Raw genomic sequence first — 6,000 nt, 5'->3', positions numbered from 1 at the left:
TTCCAACGTGAAGTAATGGACAACAATGATGTGTAAGTGTCTTGGTGTTTGATGCCTTACCAGATTCTTACCAGACTTTTGCTAGTACTTGGAGACTTATGACCCAAGGAAATCTTGAAGTTGTCAAGTTTGGTGCATTATGCACATTGTTGTTGTAAGAGTCACTTTCTAGAAAAAACAGGACTAGGCAGCGTGCAGTTGAAGATGCTTCTATTGCCTCTCAAAGAAAGGGTGGTAACAGCAATGCAGCCACTTCTTATGGTTCTGCTATGAGTGGAAAAACTTCTATTCCCAATGCTTCTGCTGGCACCACTTCGTCTGGCAATTCTGGTGATAAGGGCAAAAAGAAGATGTGTTGCCATTATTGTAAAGCTACTTATCACTTGATCAAGCAGTGTCCTAAGTTGAAGGCCAAAGAGGCTAAGAAGAAAGAGGGTGGTTCCACTGCAAATGCTGGTTCCACTACAAATGCAACAATTGTTGAGTCTTCTATGAAAGGAGATTGTGTTCCTAATGTTGATGCAGAATGGGCTTTTCGCACAAAGTGCACTTACAATCTTGTTGTCCATGATGCATGCTTGTCAGTTTTTGCTGCAAATTCACATGTGTGGTATTTCGACAGTGGTGTTACAAAGCACATTACCTGACATCGTGAATTGTTCACCTCTCTCGAGTCTGCTGTCCCTCATGGGAATTCAGTCACTTGTGCCAACAATGCCTCTTATCCGGTTCAGGGAGTTGGAAAGATTGTGCTTATTGCTGCAAATGGCAGTTCTTTCACACTTGTTGATGCACTTTATGTACGTGGAATCAAGAAGAATCTTTAGTCTGTATCTGCACTTGCTAGACTTGGACTTGTAGTCAAATTTGTGGATGATAGATGTACAGTTCATAATCTCAGTTTTGGTGATGACATTGTTGCATTTGGCCTTTTGTCCGTGGGTTGTATAAGTTCACTTTGTATGACAAGTGTGGACAAAATTTTGCAAATTCAGTTACAGATTCAAGGGCCATTTGAGATGCAAAACTTTGGCATGCACGTTTGGTCATTTGAATTTTGCCAGTTTGCTGCGTTTGCAAAAATCTGATATGGTTGCTTCTTTGCCACCTCTTGAAGCACTTGTTAAACATGTTTGTGAAGGCTATATTTTGGGTAAAATGCAGCGTTCTAAGTTCCAAAGAATGGTTCAGTTAGGGCCTCATGCAGGTTGCAGCGTGTGCATAGTGATGTTTGTGGGCCCATGCAAACTCCGCCCTTGGGCAATTACCTTTACTTCGTGACTTTCGTTGATGATTACTCCAGGCATGCATGGGTATTTCGGCTTAAAGAGAAGTCCGAAGTTTTTATGTGCTTCAAACAATTTCTGGCTATGGCTGAAAATGTATCGAAATGTACTATGGGCACCCTCCATTCCGATCGAGGGGGGAAGTATATGTCTCATGAATTTAATGCATTTCTGGCTAGTTGTGGGATAAAACACCAATGTACAGTGCCTTATACACCTCAAAAAATGGTGTTGCCGAGAGGAAAAACAGGTCACTTATGGAAATGGCACGATGTATGGTCAAAATTCAAGCTTTGCCACATTATTTTTAGCTTGAGGCCATCATGTGTGCCACTTATGTACTAAACAGGTGTCCTACAAAAGCTTTGCAGTCTATAACTCCGTATGAAGCATGGCATGATAGAAAGGCTGTTGGGGTATAAAGCCCAATGTGGTCGCCCAGGTAAGTGGGCGGGCCGCCAGGTATGTACACATATTCTTTTGTAAAAACCTAATAAGAACTCACTATGCTCTACACATTACAGTAGAGCGAGTTCACCATATCGTCGTGCTCTTCTTCTCGCACTCTCTCTCGCGTCGCACTTCCGCTCGTACTCCTTCAACTGGTATCAGAGCTCAGATCAAGGCTCGGGGCAGCACTGCAGGAGGCTAGAGTCGCCAGCTTAGATTGGAGTGAAATTCGACAGGCGAAGACACGGCCCCAAATCCTGTGGGCGAGCCCGAAGGGCTCGGTGTTCTTAGAATTTCATTCTGAGGTCATCTCGGCCACCGTTCGGCTTCGACAAAGGTCTGCGCAGGCCATTTTCGACTACGTGGTCTCGGCTTGTGCAGATCCGACTTTGCAAATTTGAGGTTTTCGGCCTACGACTGCAGGTGCTGAGGATATCGACACTCCCAGAGTGTTGATTTGTGGGTGTCTACACATCGAAGGACGGCTCACAGTTCTTGGAGGCGTGTCACATACGACACGGGCGCATCTACACAGAGACTGTAGGCGACATCCACTAGTTCATCAGGTAGCTTGTGTTTGCTGCTTGATATTCCAGATTTCATCCTGACATTGCAGGTACTTCCACATGGGATGTATTGTCAGAGATGATGTATGTTTGTTGAGGGTTTGCTGGCTGTGAGTCACGCAGCAAACAACCGCCGCAGCGGTTACAACATATAGTGGGAAATTTGTGGATGTATGACTTTGTGGGAAGTCTATGTACTGTCAGATTTACTGCAGCCTTTGTTGAGGGTCGAGTGAGGTTTTATTGAGCTGGGGGATTCTCGAATGTTGAGATCCTTTCGGTGATACAGGTCTTGGAGCGATCCCTCGAGCACCCTTAGATAGGCAGCTAGGATGTATTGACTGTGAGTTAGACAGTTGGGATTGCATCTTTGCTTTACTGCCGCTGAGGCATTGTCACAGTCTATGCTTACAAGACAGTGAGAGACAGTACAGGTGCAGGACAGGTTTACCCGCAGCTTGTAGTGTCAGAGAGACAGTGTTTTTTGAGCTGTTTTTTGGTCTGTTTTTTGAGTACACCAGAGCCATTTTACAAAGGAGACTCTGCCGAAATTTATGCAGAATCTGAAGCTTTCTTGGTTCATTTGACAGGTTGATATTGGTTCAGAGGTCAGTTTACAGGGGAAACTCTGTCGAATTTTCCCTGGAAAGTAAACCACTGTGAAGCGTAGCTATGGCTGGATCACAGGACACTGCTCTTTACAATATCAAGAAGTTGGATGGAACCAATTTCCCATTATGGAAGAAGCAGATTTGGCACGTGTTGGTACAAAAGAAGCAGATAAAACCTATAAAGCTCAAGGGGATAAAACCAGAAGATATGGACGAAGATGAATGGAGTGAAATGGATGAATTGGCACTTTCTACCATTATGCTGACTTTGGCAGAAAGCGTTTACTTCAATGTAGCAGACGAGATGTCGGCTTATCAAGCATGGTTAAAGCTGAGTGATCTTTATGAGAAGCAGAGTGCAGCTTCACAGGTATACTGGCTTAAGAAGCTTGTTGACTTGAAGATGAAAGAAGGGACACCTATGTCCAATCATCTGAATGAATTCAACACAATCTACAGTCAGTTGTCAGCTCAAGGTGTCAAGTTTGATGAACCTGTTAGAGCTATGTTCCTGTTGATCACATTGCTGGAAAGTTGGGACACTTTTCGCACAGCTTTGAGTAATTCTGCACCTCCAGATGGTTTGAACATAGCAGGTGTAGAAGGAAGTCTGCTTACTGAAGAAACCAATAGAAAGACAATGGACAAAGGCAAAGGAACAGCCTTAGTTGTCAGGGGAAGGACCAAAGAAAAGTACATAGGTGGAAAGAGGAATCAGTCTGGTAGCAAGTCCCGCAGTGCTAAAGGCAAGAGTGACATAGAATGCTACCATTGTGGCAAGAAGGGTCACATGAAAAGAGACTGCAGAGAATGGAAAGCAGAAAAAGGCAAAGACAAAGCTGAAGAACATGGTGAGAAGAACAAGTCCTCAGTGAAGATTCAAGAAATAAATGTGACAAACACTGTTGCAGTGGATGACAGTCTAGTGTCAGGAGACATCTACTTCTTGAAGAATACAATGGACTCAGCTCTTCTTACAGCATCTGATGGAAATGCACTGAGTGACTGGAGTATAGACTCAGGGGCATCACTTCATGTGTCTCCAAACAAGGAGTGGTTTACCTCTTATGTGCCCACTAAAGATCATGTTTGGCTAGGCAATGGGCAGACATGTGAGATCTTAGGTGTTGGAGATGTTCAATTGAAGTTTCAGAATGGCTCTTCTTTCACGCTGAAGAATGTGAGACATGTTCCCGCAATTACAAAGAGCTTGATCAGCACAGGTTTACTTGATGATGCTGGCTACGTCACCACTTTTGGACAGAACATGTGGAAGATATCCAAGGGTTCTATGACAGTAGCACATGGAGTAAAGTCTGGAGGACTTTACATGATTTATGTATCAAATGTCTCTAAAAATGTAATCAATGTAACCGAGCAGCCGAACGTTTCTTTGTGGCATAGCCGGTTAGGACATATGTCTAAGAAGGGAATGGAAATCTTGTCTCGTTCTGGTTATTTACTTGGCTTTTCATTTAATGATTTTGAATTCTGTGAACATTGTCTGTATGGTAAGCAAACACAGCAGCCACATAAGCATAGAAGCAATAGAAGAGATACACAGTTGGCACTTGTTCATAGTGATTTGTGTGGACCTATGCCTAACCTATCTCTAGGGGGAGCTTCTTACTTTATGACATTTATAGATGATTACTCGAGGAAAGTATGGGTTTACTTTCTCAAGCACAAGGATGAAGCGTTTAGTGTTTTCAAAACGTTTGTGACACTTGTGGAGAATCAGAGTGGCAAGAAGCTTAAATGCTTACGCATTGACAATGGTGGAGAGTATGTTTCAAAGGCCTTTTAGGACTTTTGTGAGTCAAAAGGTATAAAACGTGAACTTACTGCTCCTTACAATCCTCCTCAAAATGGTGTTGCTGAGAGGATGAATAGGACCATACAAGAGAAGGTCAGAAGTATGCTGTCTAATGCACAGTTGCCAAATGGGTTTTGGGATGAAGCTGTATCAACAGCTGTTCATCTTGTAAATAGATCTCCTAGCAAGGTTTTGCAGAAGGATTCAGTGCCAGAGATGGTATGGTCAGGCAAAATGCCCTCATACAAGCATCTCAGAGTCTTTGGCTGTGAGGCATATACTCACGTTCCAAAGGAATTTAGGAACAAACTTGAGCCAAAGAGTAGAAAGTGCATCTTTCTAGGCTATGGTAATTCTGGTGAGATGGGGTACAGACTTTGGGATCCTGAATCTAGAAAGGTTGTTCGCAGCAATGATGTTCACTTTAATGAATCCAAATATCATTCTAAACCAGAGAGGGTTGAGGAGATTAGAAGAGTTGTCTTCCAAGAAGATGGACCTGCACGTGCAAGACAAAATGTCAGGGCTCAAGAGGAGCAAGGACAGGATAGAGTGGAACCACAGGTTGTGGCTGAGCCTCAGCCACCTATTGTGCGTAGATCTAGACGTGTCACGCGACCTCCTGATAGGTTTGTTCCATCTATAAACTATGTCATGTTGACTGATTGCAATGAGCCTTCATGTTACAAGGAAGCAGTGCAAATGAAGGACTCCGGGAATTGGCAATTGTCCATGCAGTCAAAGATGACAGCTCTGCATAAAAACAAGATAGGGAAGCTAGTTAAATTACCACAGGGCAAAAAGACTCTACCTTGTAAATGGGTTTACAGGTATAAGATCACCGCTCATGATAGTCAGCCAAAGTACAAAGCAAGGCTTGTTGCCAAGGGCTTTAAGCAAGAACAAGGCATTGACTTTGATGAAGTCTTCTCTCCGGTGGTCAAGATGACTACATTGAGATGCTTTCTTGCATTGGTTGCCATATTAGATTTGGTGTTGCACCAAATGGATGTCAAGATAGCGTTCTTGCATGGTGATTTAGATGTGGAAATTTACATGCAGCAGCCAGAAGGGTTTGTTGAGAAAGGCAAGGAAGATTGGGTATGCCAGTTGTTAAAGAGTCTTTATGGCTTAAAACAATCACCGAGGGCATGGTACCATAAATTCCACAAGTTTATGATTTCTCAAGGCTACAAACGTAGTGAGTTCTATCACTGTCTATATACAAAGAAGGCTAAGGATGGTAGTTGGCTAATCCTTATTTTGTATGT

This window comes from Adiantum capillus-veneris, chromosome 19 (genome assembly GCF_014529385.1).
Source record: "Adiantum capillus-veneris isolate H3 chromosome 19, ASM1452938v2, whole genome shotgun sequence".
Taxonomy (NCBI): Eukaryota; Viridiplantae; Streptophyta; class Polypodiopsida; order Polypodiales; family Pteridaceae; genus Adiantum; species Adiantum capillus-veneris.
The sequence above is the reverse complement of the archived record's forward strand: the minus strand, read 5'-3'. Positions refer to the sequence as shown.